Here is a 17,556-nt window from a genome sequence, read left to right as displayed (position 1 = left end):
TCAAAGGTATATTTCCTATTAATTAATGCTCCAGCAGTAGCAGAAACATCAGCAATAGGGCATTTAAAAGGCAGCTCTGTAAGGGGCACCTAAATTTAGGCATTTAAGCACACTAATTTATGGAGTCTTTTACAAAGCTGCTCTAGCATTTTTAGCCTGCAATAAAAATCTGCTGGCTGTAAATGTTGAGACACCCATAGGAATATAATAGGCATCTGAGCATTTACTGCCTCCTGATTTCTACCAAGAGCTAAAAATGCTAGCACGGCTTTGTAAAAAAAAAAAAACCCTTATAGAATAGACGCACCTATGTGTGTAAATTACATCACTAATTGGCATTTACGCGAGTAAATGCTAGATGCTATTTTCTAAACAATGCACCTAAGTTGCACAGTGCAAAACTGCAAGGTGGGTATTAATGTGGGAGGAGCAGGGGCATCTCGTCTAGTGATGCACGTAACGTATAGAATACTATCAGTTCCGTGCATTGCAAAGCGCACCAAAATGGATTAAGGCTACTATTCCATAACAGCTTGGGTGTGCCTCAAAGTTATTATCAAATTGACGCTATGCACACCCATTTGCAGGCGCCTAACAATGCTACTTTACAGAATTGCCATTTTAGGGGGAGATTCTATATATGGCGCCTAAAAAATAAGCTTGGAAATCAATGCCAACTAAGCGTATTCTATAAGTGGCACCTCGATTTTGGAGCAGTATATAGAATATGCTTAGTTGATATCTCAGTGCCTAAAAGTACATGCCTCCATTTACACCAATGAAAACGTGGCATAAATCCTGGCGCACTGGGCCATATCCTATAACTACGCACATAAATTTCAGAACGCCCATTTCCCCACCCATAACCACATCCCTTTTTGCCTGCGCACTGCATTACAGAATACGCTTAGCGAGTTGTGCATGTAAATTCTAATTATTGCCAATTAGTGCTCATTATTGCTTGTTAAAAAGCTGTTATCAACGCTGATTAGACAATTAAGTTACGCAAGTTGTTATACAATATACGCTTGGATTTCACACAGATCTCTAGGTGTGCTATATAGAATCCAGGGATTAGTGCTAAGGAATATCCTTCTTTGTAGGCACTGTTTGTTTCTTGATACCAAGGTTCATAATCCATGGCCATCTTTACTGCACCCAGAAATATCCAGTTCAGGAGATCCCCGTCTCTGGGGTCACCCTCGGCCCTACCAAGACAGGAGAAGTATTTTAGCAAAAGTTAAAAGAGAAAAAAGAACCAGTAAAAGGAGTCATAGGACACAGGAAAGGGAAAGAGAGATCAAGAAAAAGATGAAGAAAAAAACATTTCCTAACACAGGTTGAAAACCGTACTTTTTATCAGTTTAGATACTGGAATGTGTGGCTTTTCTTGTACAGATTAAACACCAGTGAGACCTGAAAATAAACAGCCTGCAATGCAAGAGGTACTGTGTAAACTCTAGATAGCTGCCCTACCTACAGAATATCTGCTTTCTCAAGGTACCTCATATGGCAGTGAAGGTAAACTTTTACCACAGCATCATACATCAGTGCTTTGAGTCCATACGTGATGAAGTTCCATAAGTGGCATTGCAACAGTTCATTTTGTAATAATATCTATCTCCATTGCCAATTCAGTTTTGAGCATCTATTTTGTGCCAGTGCTTTTGACACACCCTGTATTACCCTGCAGGGAGAGGGTGGCTCTCTGATGTCCATACTTGGTTGCTATAACGCAAACAAAAAAAATAATGCAGAATTAGCAAAATTAAAAAGCAGGTGAACTGCACAGTAAGAAAGGAGAAAATGCTTTACAACATCTCAACACAACAGCTCACATGTTGGCTTCTGAGCAAGACTTCTGTCAGGGCAGACACCATAAATACAATCTGCTTTCTTATTTTTTTGACCAATGCCCACTCCTTGTTCCCTATGGCTTACAGCTGAAATGGATCTGGTTCATGCTGAGGTTGTGGTGCTAAGAGCATTCATTCATGCTACCTGGGGATTTCCCACACTTTTAAACCCCTTTCTCTACAAGCCCGTCATTGCAACAACAATCCCTGACTAGGCAATACAGAGCACAGCTCCCTCCATACCCTGATGTGCATGACAGTACCTCTGATACAACTTCCTGTGTCCGCATAGACAGGACCAGGACAGAAGGAAGGCTCGGGTCTGTCAGGAGAAGAGAGTATATGTCACTGCTCGCTGCCAGCTAAGAACTAAAAAATTTAAAAAGGTACAGAGAGGTGGTGAGAGAGTGGAGGAAGAGATGCCAGAATGGGGGGGGGGGGGGGGGGGGGGGGGATGCATGCTATGATTGATTGCCTTAAAAAATTCTGTTTCAGGCAGTTATGATTCTCATGGGAATTAATACTCCAACTATTCAAATGGACTTTTGGTACTTTTTTAAACCTATAGTTGTATCATTTAAGAATATCATTTGAGTCTAGAGCACTGATTTTACATTTACTGTGAAATGCTGATTTTTAAGCACTAATATTATTTTATTGTGTATTGCTTTACATACACTGAATTTTATGTAGTGATTTTATGTTATATTGTTTTTTTTATATATACACCAGAGCAATAAATATTTAACTTTATTGATCCTGAGGTGTGTCTAGCCCTGCTACGTTCCCACTTCCTTTGTGTATTGCTATTTGTCTCGTGGGACTTTGCCGTTCGGCTACCTGTTGGTATCATTTAATAAAACATATACATATTTCCAGTCAGCCTTGCTCACAGTCACACTTGTTTTTTGGATTTTCCTGAGGAGCAGGGAGGAAAATTCTATCCACTTACACCCTTCTTCCCTGTATGGAGGCACCACGTGCCAAGTATTTAGAAATTGTCAGGGTCCACCTAAGGGGAACTCCTGCTAAACTAGTGCTGGATCCAGGAAAACATGGGCATGGGAGCAATATAAGAGGTCCTCAGGAACCAAAGCCCAAGTCTCATTTATTTAGATTTTGCTCACGCCTTTTTCAGTAGTAGCTCAAGGTGAGTTACATTCAGGTACACTGGATATTTCTCTGTCCCAGGAGAGCTCACAATCTAAGTTTGTACCTGAGGCAATGGAGGGTTAAATGACTTGCCCAAGATCACAAGGAGCAGCAGTGGGATTTGAACTGGCCACTTCTGGATTGCAAGACTGGTGCTCTAACCACTTCTCTTGTATGGCTGTGTTCAGTAACACTGCCACTGAGCCTTTACTCTGGCCTCCCTGCTTCTTAAGTAAATGCCATACCTTAACTATCCCTGCAGTGGCTCTGTTCAGGATATTATGATGGCTTATGTGAGATTGGATGACTATTGTGTAATTCTAGAGCAGGCCTTAGGAACAGGACATGGTATTTCCTGTGATTCACTCTGAAAACAGTAACACATTCAGAGCCGCTTCCTTTTATTATTTGTTTTGAGACTACTCTTAGGTCCAAACGCAGGCTGTAAATAAACCTCAGGTACTGCTCATTCCTGAAATCATGCCCACTGCCTTGAGCATTTCTGTACAAAACTGTGGCTCACAAGCAGGTGTGATTAACTGTCACTGCAAGATGTTACTTTGCTTTCTGGGTGACTGGTGACCTGTAAGTAGGTAAGTGATATTTAATTGATGTCCAGGGGGATTTAAAAAGGATAATCGTAAATAATGCACCATTCTGGAGACCAACCTTCTTAAGGATATTGTGCCGGTACAAGTGGCTCAGAGATAGGTTACCATAATGACGCAAGGCATGTAACACAAACCCTTTAATAAAAGGTGTGCAACATTCTCAATGTATACACAGAGGATAGACAGGATAGAGCATTCCAATGTTTCACAGACTTCAATAGATTACAGGAAGGAGAAACTTTCCACAGAAAATAAATTTCAAGGACCAACCAGCTTATAATCGAACGAGAAAAACGCCCAAGTTCCGACCTAAATCGGGAGATGGGCGTTTATCTCACAAAAACGAATAACGCGGTATAATCAAAAGCCGAATTTGGGTCGCTTTCAACTGCACTCCGTCGCGGATGCGGACAAAGTGGACGGGGGCGTGTCGAAGGCGTGTCGAAGGCGGAACTGGGGCGTGGTTATCACCCGAACAGAGATGGGCGCCCTTCGCCGATAATGGATGCGTTTGTAGCTAGAATTTAGGGCACTTTTCCTGGACCCTGTTTTTTTCACGAATAAGGCCCCAAAAAGTGCCCTAAATGACCAGATTACCCCCAGAGGGAATTGGGGATGACCTCCCCTGACTCCCCCAGTGGTCACTAACCCCCTCCCACCACAAAAAAATGATGTTTCACAACTTTTTATTTTCACCCTCAAATGTCATACCCTCCTCCCAGGCAGCAGTATGCAGGTCCCTGGAGCAGTTGTTAGGGGGTGCAGTGGACGTCAGGCAGGTGGACCCAGGCCCATCCCCCCTACCTGTTACAATTGTGCTGCTTAATGCTTATTAGTCGTCCAACCCCCCCAAACCCACTGTACCCACATGTAGGTGCCCCCCTTCACCCCTTAGGGCTATAGTAATGGTGTAGACTTGTGGGCAGTGGGTTTTGAGGGGGATTTGGGGGGGCTCAACACACAATGGAAGGGTGCTATGCACCTGGGAGCTCTTTTACCTGTTTTTTTGTTTTTGTAAAAGTGCCCCCTAGGGTGCCCGGTTGGTGTCCTGGCATGTGAGGGGGACCAGTGCACTACGAATCCTGGCCCCTCCCACGAACAAATGCCTTGGAGTTATTCGTTTTTGAGCTGGGCGCTTTCATTCTCCGTTATCGCTGAAAAGCAAAAACGCCCAGCTCACACATTGGCGAATAAAACATGGGCGTCTATTTTTTTCGTAAATACAGTTTGGTCCGCCCCTTCACGGACCCGTTCTCGGAGATTAACGCCCATGGAGATAGGCGTTTCTGTTCCATTATGCCCCTCCAAGTGTTCCAATCTGAAGTTGGAGGGAGGACGGTTTCAGAGAGAGGCTGAGAAAAGAAAAGTATATGCCTGGCAAAACCTACTGGCAGAGATGGTTGAAACCAGCTATGGGCTAGAAGTATTACAAATAAATTGGTTTCCAACTTTTGTTGTCTTTCTAGCTCCCCTGTGCTATCAGCTTGTCTACCCCTGGCTTCTGTTTCCTGGTTCTCCTTTCCTTTCATTATAGGTCATAGCTTGACATGCCAATGCTCTATGTATAGAATCTTCTGTCCTTCTAGATTTTCTGTGTATTTAAAAAGGAGATCATCTCTTGGTGTGTTTGTAGTTTGGAATCTCCTTTCCTTTCTCCATCTCCTTCTGCTTTTTAAAATATCCTTTCTCTTTCCCATGTCATTAGGGAGGTATTTGCCCCTTAAGCACCCCAAAGCACAGGAGGGGGAGGGATGTCCCCCTTCAGCTTATGCAAGGCATATAAGAGTGCCCCTCTCCAACATGCCCAGCAATGAAAGGCATTCCTCCATTCCAGAAGCACTCTCTCACAAATACCCCTTTGCCTGTTTAGTGGCATCCTATCAGACTGACCCCCTTAAAAGTTCAGAGGTAGTCCAATGGGCCATCATAACTAAGGCAATATCCCTGTCCCTTTTAAAATCAAGCTCCAATGGTGTCAGATGATGACACTGAGGGGGGAAGTTACTAAAATGCGTTAAGGGAATAACATGATATTTGCCTTTTATCACAAGTTAAACAGCAATATCGTATGTTAAACTAATGTGCATCATAGTAACATAAGTAATTTATTTATTTATTTTATTTATTTGTTGCATTTGTATCCCACATTTTCCCACCTATTTGCAGGCTCAGTGTGGCTTACAATGTTCCGTTATGGCATTCGCCATTCCAGAGTAAAAGATATAGTTAGTGAGTTAGTGTTACATAAAGAATAGTATGACATAATAGAAATCTAGCAGATAGGCATATAAAGCGCTAGTCAGAGTGTAAGATATCGTGGTGATGTGTTACATTTGTACTTGTTAATTGTTGTGGTATGCCTTGTTGAAGAGATAAGTCTTCAGAGATTTATGAAAGTTGATTAGGTCAAAAATTGTTTTTAAGTTACGTGGTAATGCATTCCACAACTGCGTGCCCATGTAGGAGAAGCTGGACGCATATGTTAGTCTGTATTTTAGTCCTTTGCAGTTAGGGAAGTGTAGATTAAGGAATGTGCGGGCTGATCTTTTAGCATTCCTGGGTGGCAAGTCAACAAGGTCTAACATGTAGGCCGGGGCATCTCCGTGAATGATTTTATGAACTAGAGTGCAGATCTTGAACGCGATACGTTCTTTAAGTGGGAGCCAGTGTAGTTTTTCTCTTAGGGGTTTAGCACTTTCATATTTTATTTTTCCAAATATGTCTGGCTGCAGTGTTCTGGGCTGTTTGAAGTTTCTTGATGATTTGCTCTTTGCAGCCGGCATAGAGTGCATTGCAGTAGTCTAGGTGACTCAGCACCATTGACTGTACCAGGTTGCGAAAAATGGCCCTTGGGAAGAAAGGTTTTACTCTTTAAACTTTCCACATTGAATGGAACATCTTCTTAGTTGTAGTCTTCACATGACTTTCAAGTGTAAGATTTCGATCAATGGTAACTCCGAGAATTTTCAGGGTGTCTGAAACGGGAAGGGAAAGGTTTGGTGTGGTTATAGAGGTGAATTTGCTTGTATTATGTTGTGAAGTAAGTATAAGACATTGTGTTTTTTCTGCATTAAGTTTCAACTGAAATGCATTCGCCCATGAATGCATGGTTTGGAAGCTTTGGTTGATGTCATTGGTGATTTCCTTTAGATCATGTTTGAACGGGATGTAGATCGTGACATCATCTGCATATATGTATGGATTGAGGTTCTGATTGGATAGTAATTTGGCCAAGGGTGTCATCATTAGGTTGAAGAGGGTCGGTGAGAGGGGAGATCCTTGAGGAACTCCACATTCGGGTATCCATGGGGGTGATGTAATCAAGTTAGATATCACTTAGTATGATCTTGTGGTCAGGAATCCTTTAAACCAGTTACGAACGTTGCCTCCTACTCCGAAGTATTCTAGGATGTGTAGTAGTATTTCATGGTTAACCATGTCGAAGGCACTGGACATGTCAAATTGTAAGAGAAGTATGTTGTTGCCAGTTGCAATTGCTTGTTTAAATTTAGTCAGGAGGGTAACTAGTACTGTTTCGGTACTGTGGCTGGACCGAAATCCTGATTGAGAATTGTGAAGAATTGAGAATTTATTTAGGTAGTTGGTGAGCTGCTTGGTAACCATACCTTCCGTTAGTTTGGTTATCAGCGGGATGGATGCTACTGGGCGATAGTTGGTTAAGTCATTTGTACTTTTCTTTGCGTCTTTTGGTATAGGGGTAAGTAGTATGTCCTTTGGGAAGAGTACATTTTGTAACATATAATTCAGATGCATCATTAGGTCAGATATGAGTTGTTGAGGGGCGGGTTTTATAAGGTTATTAGGGCATATGTTTAGTTTGCATTGGGATTTGGCGAATCTTTTGAGTGCTTGGTAGATGATATCCTCCGAAAGTGTGTTGAAGTTAGTCCATGTTCGGTCAGCTGGATGTTCATCAGGGTTTGGGTCTAGACATTCAAGGAGTTTTATGTAGTCGATGGTATTGGCCAGAATCGTGAGTCATAGCTTTACAATTTTCTCTTTTAAGTATTTTGCGAGATTGTCTGCTGATGGGGTGTCTGAGTTGTTAGAAGTAACCGGTGTAGTGTTTAGTAATTTGTTCACGAGTTGGAAAAGTTTATGTGTATCCTTGTAGTCTGGTCCAATTTTAGTTTTGTAGTATGATCTTTTTGTTTGTCTAATGATGCATTTGTATTTTCTTTGTAGTTGCTGTCAAGCGTTGAGTGCGGTCTCGTCTGTTCTTTTGTTCCATGCTCATTCGAGTCCTCTAACTTGTGTTTTTAGATTTTTCAATTCTTCATTAAACCATGGTATTGAGTTTTTTCTATGTGAGGTTCTGGATTGAAGTGGTGGTATGTTGTCTAATATGCTTCTGCATCTATTGTCCCATTCTTGAAGAAATAGGTGTGACTCTGTTGATGCTATCCATTCATTGTTATAGAATTGTTGCCAGAATTTTAACGGATCTATCTTGCCTCTTGTGGTATAGGTTAGTCGGTCATGTTTATGGTGTAACTCTTTTATACGCCACTGCAGGGAGAGGTTTGCTTTGTAGTGGTCGGACCATGGTATAGCTGACCACTTTGTATCTATTAGTACAAGGTTTAAATCTGTGGAGAATTTGTGTGTAATGATGTCTAGTGTGTGTCCTTTATTATGAATTGGTTGCGTTTTTGGCCAGTGAAGTTTCCACAGTTGGAGGAAATCGTTACATTCTCGCACATTTATTGAGTTAGGATTTTCAAGGTGAAGGTTGATGTCCCCTACTATAAGAAGGTTGGAGGTAGAGACACACATGTTCGATATAAAGTCCATAAAGTTTGTTTGGCTATCCTGCCAGTTACCTGGTGGCCTATAAAACAGGACTATGTTTATGTGGTCATGCAGGGTTGGATGATTTATTCTAACTGAAGCAATTTCCAGTTGGGGATTCGGCTATAGTTGTCACGATGAATTGGGATTTGTAGATTATGGCTATGCCTCCTCCTCTTTTTCCATTCCTTGTCCAGTGGTTGATTCTGTAACCTGGGGGGCATAGATCTAAGATTAAAGGGTCTTTAAGGTTGTTGTCGCGTTCCTGAGGACCTTGGCATACTGTCAGGCTTCCTCCCCAGGAGCACCGGGTTCGTGAGTCCTTGGGCCACTACCGTGGAGCGACAGTGGCAGGCAAGGTCACCCTCAAGGCAGAGACGAGACAAGACTGGACTGGAACCCTGGACTGGAGGGCTGCCCCGGAATCCAGGACTGGAAAGCACCGGACGGGTGCGCACTGGAGTGGAGCCCGCTGGACTGGAACACCCTGGAGTGGAACCCACTGGACTGGAACCCACGGGACCTGAACCCACTGGACAGGAGCACACTGGACCTAGGCTTCACCTACGCTTAGCCACCGTTCCCCGAGGGTTGAGCCCTCAGGTTTGGGCAGCCGGCAGGGCTTACAGGAAAAACCGGAACTGGAACTTGCAAGCAGGAACAACAGGAGTCAGGATACAGAAGTGCCCCCAGGCACCTAGGTGAAAGCAAGGCAGACAGGCAGGGAATGTCCGGGTTCCAGCGGTAGGCAGGTTCAAAGCAAGTCTCAGGGCAGGCGGTTAGCAAAGCAGTAGTCAGGGTCAAAACAAAGTCTCTGGGCAGGCGGCTAGCAAAGCAGTAGTCAGGTTCAAAGCAAAGTCTCTGGGCAGGCGGCTAGCAAAGCAGTAGTTAGGTTCAAAGCAAAGTCTCTGGGCAGGCGGCTAGCAAAGCAGTAGTCAGGTTTAAAGGAATGGTCAGATCAAGGAGCAAGACTATGGCTGCAGCTCCAGTATCAAGGAGTACTGGCAACAGACAGAACAAGGGCTGAAGCTCCAGAAGCAAAAGAAAACACACACGGGAAAACCAGAAAGCTAAATACGAGAAGACTAGGAAACTGTACACAGGCTAACAGGAAAGCTAAGCCCAAGCTAACCAGTCATACACTAGAAACATACACTAAGCAAACACAGGAGATCTAGGGAAGCTGTACACAGGCTAACAAGCAAAGCTGTGCCCAAGCTAAGCCCAAGCTAACCAGTCATACACTAGAAACATACACTAAGCAAACACAGGAGATCTAGGGAAGCTGTACACAGGCTAACAAGCAAAGCTGTGCCCAAGCTAACAAGTCATACACTAGAAACATACGCAGAACAAACACAGGAGAACTAGTAAAGCTGTACACAGGCTAACAAGCAAAGCTGTGCCCAAGCTAACTAGTAATAAGCTAGAACACACACTGAACTGGACAATGTAGCAGTGCACAGAGCACTCTAACATACCAGGGGCCTTAGACGATGCAAAGGCAAGGGCTGCAGTCTCCAAGTGATTAATAAAGCCCTTCAACACCAGAGGCACAGCTGCAGCAATCTCCTTGCCACCAAACAGAGGCTTGACACACAGAGAAGTCAGCCCACAGGAAGGAATATGAAATATAAATATTATGTATATTCCAGGTATATATATAATTTTGGACTTATATGCCAGCTAAAATATGATGTATAAATGGTTGTTAGAAAAAATTAAATAGGGTAATTAATATTAAATGCATGTGCACTTTTATATATTAGTATCATGCAATGACAATATACTAAAAACAAAACCTCATGCTTACCCAAGTAATGAATGCAAAACGAAGAGTTCTACTTGTATATGTGTTGTCAACTCACTGATCACGTAGCACTGCAAGCCACGAATGAGAACATGTAGAGAAAGCAATCAGAGGTCAGTAGCCAGTGTGATACAACGGGGTTGATAGGGTTCAGTGGTAAACAGTGCAAAGCATTGTTGTCTAATGAGAATTTACATTCAGTAGTGTAGTTCAGTGAAGTATAGTATGGCGCAGTAGAGGTAATTAGAGGTTAGAAGTCAGCAATATAAGTATTACAGTTCAATATAATACTATAGGATATAGAGAAAGCATTTAGAGGTTTAATGAGATGCAAAGCATGCAAAACATCTCTGGGTCGACATTCAAAGCGATTTAACCATCCAGAAATGGATCCTGGACAATTAAATCACCTGTTTCAGGCTAACTGGTCTTTTTCAGTAGCACTTAACCATTTAGTGCCACCGAAAATGATTGGTGCCTATTGCAAAACCAGCTATTTTGGGAGACTTCCAGGGGCAGAGTCAGCACTTGATGATTAAGTAATGATATTCAGCACTTAACCAGCCAGATTAACTGCAAGGACCACATAAAAGTCAGTCCTATCTTTATGCAGTGCCCCATAGCCGGTTAAATGGTTAATATCACACTTAACCAGCTACGTTTTAGCCAGTTCCACAAACTCGGAAATTCAATGCTGAAGCCTGGACATGGCCCAGCATTGAATTTCAAGGGATAATGCTGGTGGTGGCCAGCAAAACACTGACCACTGCCAACTGAATGTTGACCCCCTCATTACTATGTAAATTGATTAATGCAGCTTGTGTTGAACTTGGCAAGCTGCATTATTCCAGGAAAAATAACACCAACTAAACTTGGCATTGTTTTTACTGCCTAGGAGCTTCAAGCCGCTAACACACAGCCCAGTGCCCCCAGATGCCATCTTAAAGAGGCCAGAGCTCTATATGAAGCACATCTGGAGGACCCTCTCCCTCCCCAAGATACATATTTTATTTTTAATATTATCAGTTTTTAAATTTTTAATAATTGCCTTCAAAGAAATTGGAAAAGTCATGAGGTGACAGGAGAACTCTGAAAGTCAAGAATTATACTAGCATTGTCAGTTCTGCTTGAGATGATTCCTGGAGGTCTCATCACATGGTATGCTAGTTTTAAAGACTAAGCCTGTTGAAGCTAGCTTATTAGAGAGAAAGCAGTAGTCCATCATAGGCAAAGTTCAAGCACACCATATAAAAATGCCAAGAAAACCCTAGTAATGCTGTGAAAAGCTAGCTTGAATCCAGTCTCCGAGAACAGATGAAGTGATTACAAAAAGAAATGCTTCATTTAAGTGCATAAAATAGAAGTTTATGTGGGGAAATGGCTTATTATAGAATGCATTTCCCCTATATGTTAATCCATGGCAAGCAGAGGTGTTCCCAGAGGGGGAGCTAGACTTTTCCTCCAGGTACTTGTCCAATCCTTTTTAAAGCCCAGATATTCTAACCTTATAGCAACTTCGGATTTTGGCAGAATGTGTAACTAAGTCAGTATGACCCTCCAAATCAAATTTAGGGCTTGACTTATCACTTGCCTACCTGCTTGGTTATTTAAAGTTTACCATACAAAAATCTAAAATCCTATGATTCAGTAATGTTCTGGATGGAATGCCTATAGAGTTGTCTTTCTATTCAGGAATAAGTTTTCCAGCTGACAGAACATCTAGGGTTTTATGGGTTATATTAGATAGTATATAATATACTCTCATCTCTCCCTACACTCCTCCCCGGGAACTCCGTTCACTGGGTTAATCTCTCTTATCTGCACCCTTCTCCCCCACTGCTAACTCCAGACTCGGTTCCTTTTATCTTGCTGCATCATATGCCTGGAATAAACTTTCTGAGCTGGTCCGTCAAGCTCCATCTCTGGCCGTTTTCAAATCTAGGCTAAAAGCCCACCTTTTTGATGCTGCTTTTATCATCCCCACCTTAGTAATTCCCTTATCTCTCATTTGTCCTGTTTGTCCTAATTAGACTGTAAGCTCTGTCCAGCAGGGACTGTCTCTTCATGTTCAAGTGTACAGGGCTGCATACATCTAGCAGCACTATAGAAATGATAAGTAGTAGTAGTAATAGCACTTTTTCCTGGATTCTATAAAAGTCACCCAAGTTTAGGCATGATCCTGCAATACATGTGCAACTTAATTGGTTAAGCAGCCATTAATGGTAGCAATCAATTACTGACATTAATTGGCATCAATTAAGAGTTGCACATGCATCTACCTACACACTATTCTATAAAGCCAGTTGTCCAAATCCCACAGTGTGCAACCCAAAAAGGGGTGTGGCCATAAGAGGGGCATGGGTGGGACAGAGGCTTTCCAAAAATGTGGGCACAGTGTTCTAAAATACTGGGGATGCGTTACCAAGTTCCATGCGAATATTTACACCTCGCTTCAGCAGGCTTAAATCCTTGCACCCATTACGCACTATTCTGTAAAGGGTGCTTGGTCGGGGGTCTCCTTTTCAGAATAGTGTTGAGTGCCAATTTTTTCCACGACCAATTTTTGAGCGCTATTTACTGAATCTGGTCCTATGGCAGCATATCAAGCCTGATGAAATAGAAATAAATAAATGATAAAGTGGCTGCCCTTACCACCACCTCAAGATGCTCTCAAGTTCTGCAAGATTACCGCTAGGGTCTTGGCAGTGATTTTGCTGAATGGAGCTGGATGGAGCCTGAGCAGAGGGGGACCACTTCTGCCCCTGCCCACTGTACAGCCAGGAATCATTCTGGGGTAAGTCCCGAGAGTGGTAGGGGAGTAGGGGTGGGGGGGCAAGAGGGTGGGGTGGGCTTCTTTGCAAACATATGGGCAAGCTTATCATTGAGACTGGATCTGGGGAGGTGGGGGATCAGATCGGGGGGGGGGGGGTGGTAAGGAAATGATATGATCAGTGCTGCAACTAATTTAACCTAATCATTTGGGCACTCAGGGGTACTTCTTTAACTTGGCCCCACAATGGGGTGTGCTTAGCACCAGTTCTATAATGATTTCAGGGCACACTTAAGCTGTTATACAATATTAATGTAAAGATGCATTGGTGCGCCAAAACTTAGGTGCAACCATTTGCAGTGGGTCAATGGCTGGTGTACGCTGGTATGCCTACGTGCACCATTCAATGCATACAACTGATAATAGTTTATAAGTTGCACATATTGCTTGGCAATATACCCATGGCTCATGCCACTGTCCCGTGAAACTGAGTAGGAGTCCTCCACCTCTAGTCCTGCCAATGGGAGGTGCTGTTTCACTATCACATTTTCAATGGTGAGGAACAGGCAAGTTCTGTAGGACTCCAGGGAACTTGCCTGTCCCTAGTGACTGAAAGCACATACTGAAGTATCCTTGCTCACTGGTAGCAATGCAGTTGGCGGACATCTGCTCAGCTTAGAGGGAACAGTGGCCCATGCTCCTTCAGTTACACTCTAAGCAATTTCGGCATGCGCTTTTCTAGAACAGAACACTGCATTTAGATGTGTAAATGCCAATTATTGGCACAAATGGCACATGTATGTCTCCAGTACTCTTTTTGCTGTGCCTAACTCTCCTATGGTCACTATAGTAAGCTCATTAACTAGAGAGGAACTTTTTTCTGTTTGTGATTCTGGGGTTTAAGTTCAGAGGGACAGCAGCATACCAAGGCGGGGCGGTGGGGGCGATTCGCCCCGGGTGCACGCTACTGGGGGGGGGGGGTGCCGCGCGTCTGTCAGCTCCGCTGGTTCCCTGCTCCCTTTGCCCCGGAACAGGTTACTTCCTGTTCCGGGACAGAGGGAGCAGGGAGCCAGTGGAGCCGAGAGCCACGCGGCTGCTCCCCGCAGCTAAAGATGCACCCGGGGGGGGGGGGGTGTCATGCTGCACTCAGGGGGTGTGTGCATCGGCGATCCGCCCCGACCTAGGATCGTCACTGCAGAGGGAAGGAGAGTAAATTTGGTTATAGGCATTACCTGGTCAATACTCAAAACGATTTAACCAGCCAGAAATGCCCGCTGACCAGTTAAATCATTTGTTTGGGGCTATCCGCTAATTTTCAGCAGCCCTAAACTAGTTATCGCTTAGCACCTAAGTGAAAGCCAGCTATTTCGGGGCGTTCCAGGAGTGGACTCGGCACTTGGCTAGTTAAGCATCGATATTCAGCACTTAACTGGGCTAGGTAACTGCATACATGGGACCGCATAAAACACAGACCTATCCTTATGCGGCAACCTATAGTTGGTTAAGTGCTCAATATCAACTTAACCGGCCATGTGTTTGCTGGCGCTGCATAAAACAGATATTCAATGGCAAAGCCTGGATATGACCAGCATTGAATATCCAGGAACTAATACCAGCAGCAGTCAGCAAAATGCTCACCACTACCAGCTGAATATTGACCCCTTCAAATTGATTATGGACCTGCTTCAGGGGTGATTCTCAACCAGCCAACCAATTAAAGGTCTGCTACCTGCACATAAAGATACATGGACAACTTATCTCTATGTTTCAATATTTTATTTATTTATTTATTTAGATCATTTATACCCCACCTATTACCACATAAAGCAGCCTCTAAGCGGCTTACAATGAACTAATGAAGCAGTTACAATGACAGTAGAGAGGGACCGGAGGAAGAAGGGAAGGGAATATTAATACAATATTTAATCAAATAAGTAGGCAAGGAATAGAAAACAAAAAGAAGAGAAAGTAGGAGTAGGAATATGGGCACCAACCTGTTGAATATTGACCTCCCCTCTCCAAACCCCCACCCCCACCACCATGTTGCTTGCAGGGTCATGGGATTTGCACATGAATTTTGAAATGCAAACTCCCAGCAGAGCTTCCTTTTCAAAATGAGAAGGATGGCTAACACTGTTCCGTCTAAGCTGAGTGGGAATCCTCCACCTACAGTCCTGCCAGCGGGAGGGGGGTGGTGCTGTTTCACTATCACATTTTCAATAGTGAGGGACAAGCAAGCTGTGCAGGGAAACCTGCCTGTCCCTAGTGATTGAAAACACAATATTGAAGTATCGCCCCCCACTGGAAGCACTGAAGGACTCCTGCTCAGATTAGAGAGAACAGTATTGACCAGCACTGCAGTGGGTCCTTGTATACCTGTGGGCTTTGAATCTGCTTGCAGTAAGGTTGAAATCAGCACTTTGAAGCATATACAGGAATTTTAAAATGAAATCCCTGTGCATTGCTTGCCAGCCCTGCACACAGTGTAGACACTTTTACCCACAATGTGGGAGGGCAATTTTCAGCTGCCAGTTTAACCACGTAACTGCTTTGTTACCCAGGTAATATTGTTTAAAATTTAATCCTGCTGTTTCATGCCTCTATTAAGAATGTGGTTCCCACACAATGACATAAGTCTCTGCTCATAGTTATTTTAAACTGATATTGTAATAACCTGCTGCTCAACCACAATAAAGAAACATTTCACAATCCCAATCAGATTTATGTCCATGCCGGCCCAGAGAGCTGTTTCTTAATATGAGAGACAGAGAGACCAGCAAAAACGAATAAAATCAGAGAAAAATCCAGAGATGTGGGAGAGAGGCAGAGAAAGACAGAGGAGGGAGACCGAAAAAGAAAGGGGAAAAAGGAATGATAGAGAACGAGGGACAAAAGGAGAAAAAGAAAGTGTGTCAGAGTGTACCAGCAGTAATAGGAGAGTGTGTGTGTCACAGGGAGCCTTAGAAAACATAGAGACTATCTCAGAGTCATAGTGAGTTGAGAGGACCTTTCCTTCTCGCATTTCAGGCATATGGTAGAGCCTGCATTCCAGCCCTGCCACGCTGGTTAGGAGCAGCCCAACAGCAGGGCCCTGTGTATGGAAAATCCCATGACCTCTATTCAATCCCCTCGAGGAGTGTATGTTTTAGGCTAAGCTCTTTCCCACCACTGACTAACAAGCACATACTATTTGCAAGGGATTCAAAGCAGAACTAACTTACAGAGCAGAGCATCAACTCCTGTTTCCAAGTTACTGCCAACTTTGAATCTGATTTCAAATCACCACATAATTTCTGTATAATACACCAAGCATTGAGTGGTCTGTCAGTGACTGGAGGGGTACACATGCTTGTGCCAGCATGCAATCACACCCTACTGAGAAGCATCCCTGCTGGGCCCCTGAGCCCCCCCCCCCCCCCGCAGACCCATGACTTCCTGTACATGTGGACTGAATAACAGAGATGCCATGAGTGCCCATCCTAAAGCTGGAGATTTACCACTGCTATGCTGGCCAATGAGTGAGGTTGTTCTTGTGGTCCTTAGCAGTGTCTAAATCTAGTTCTGGCAGAAGTATATTCCAAAAAAATGGCATATTCTAAGCAATAAATAGAAAATAAAATTATTTTTTCTACTTTTGTCGTTTGGTCATTATTTTTTTAATGGTGTTGTTCCCAGTCTCTGGTTTCTGCTTTCCTCTGTTTTCTCTTAAATATCTTGTCAGAGTCTCCTTGTCCATTTGGCATTTAATTTCTCTCCATGTCCTCTATCCATCTTCTCTCTGCATTTCTATTTATCCTACCTAGTATCATCCAGTGGTGTAGCTAAGTGGGGCCATGGGGGCCTGGCCCCCTCCAAAAATTTATCCGGGCCCCTGGTTTTACTGGCGGGGGTCCCCAAACCCTACCATTTGAAACCTTTTCCAGCGCCGCCGTGTTGCCTGCCCTGCTCTCTCCTCCTCCTCACGTCCTACACACTCCTTTAAGTGAAACTGAGCAGTTTCACTTAAAGGAGTGTGCAGGACGTAAGGAATAGAAAGCAGGGCAGAGAATGGGGCGGCACTGGAAACCGGCGCTGGAGGCTTCAGATGGCAGGGGTTGGGGACCCCCACCAGCAAAGGTATTTGCTGTTGTGGGTTGCGGCAGGGAGCGGGGAGGAGCAGCGGGGGGGGGGGGGGGGGGGAGAGACTAAAAATCCCCCCCCCCCCCCACCTCAGGCTCTGGCACCCTCCTATTGCGAGGTCTGGCTATACCTCTGGTATCATCCCTGTATCCTTGCCCCTATCTTCCCACTATATTGAACATCTCTTATTAAAGGGACCCTTTTGATTAGGGCCAGAAATGAGCTAAATCTCACAGCATTACTTGCCTGCCAAGTGCTGGGGGCATAGCACACACCCCATACAGCAGCACAGCTCAGCCAGAGGCCAGCAGCTGGAATGCTCTCACAACCATTGAGGTACTATTGCATTACAAAATGCTACCCACCCCCAGGAGGGAAAGAGTGCCAACCCACCAGCACACATGGCCAACTAAGCAAAACCAGATA

The sequence above is a fragment of the Microcaecilia unicolor genome, chromosome 8 (assembly GCF_901765095.1).
Source record: "Microcaecilia unicolor chromosome 8, aMicUni1.1, whole genome shotgun sequence".
Classification (NCBI taxonomy): Eukaryota; Metazoa; Chordata; class Amphibia; order Gymnophiona; family Siphonopidae; genus Microcaecilia; species Microcaecilia unicolor.
Note: the sequence above shows the minus strand (reverse complement) of the source record.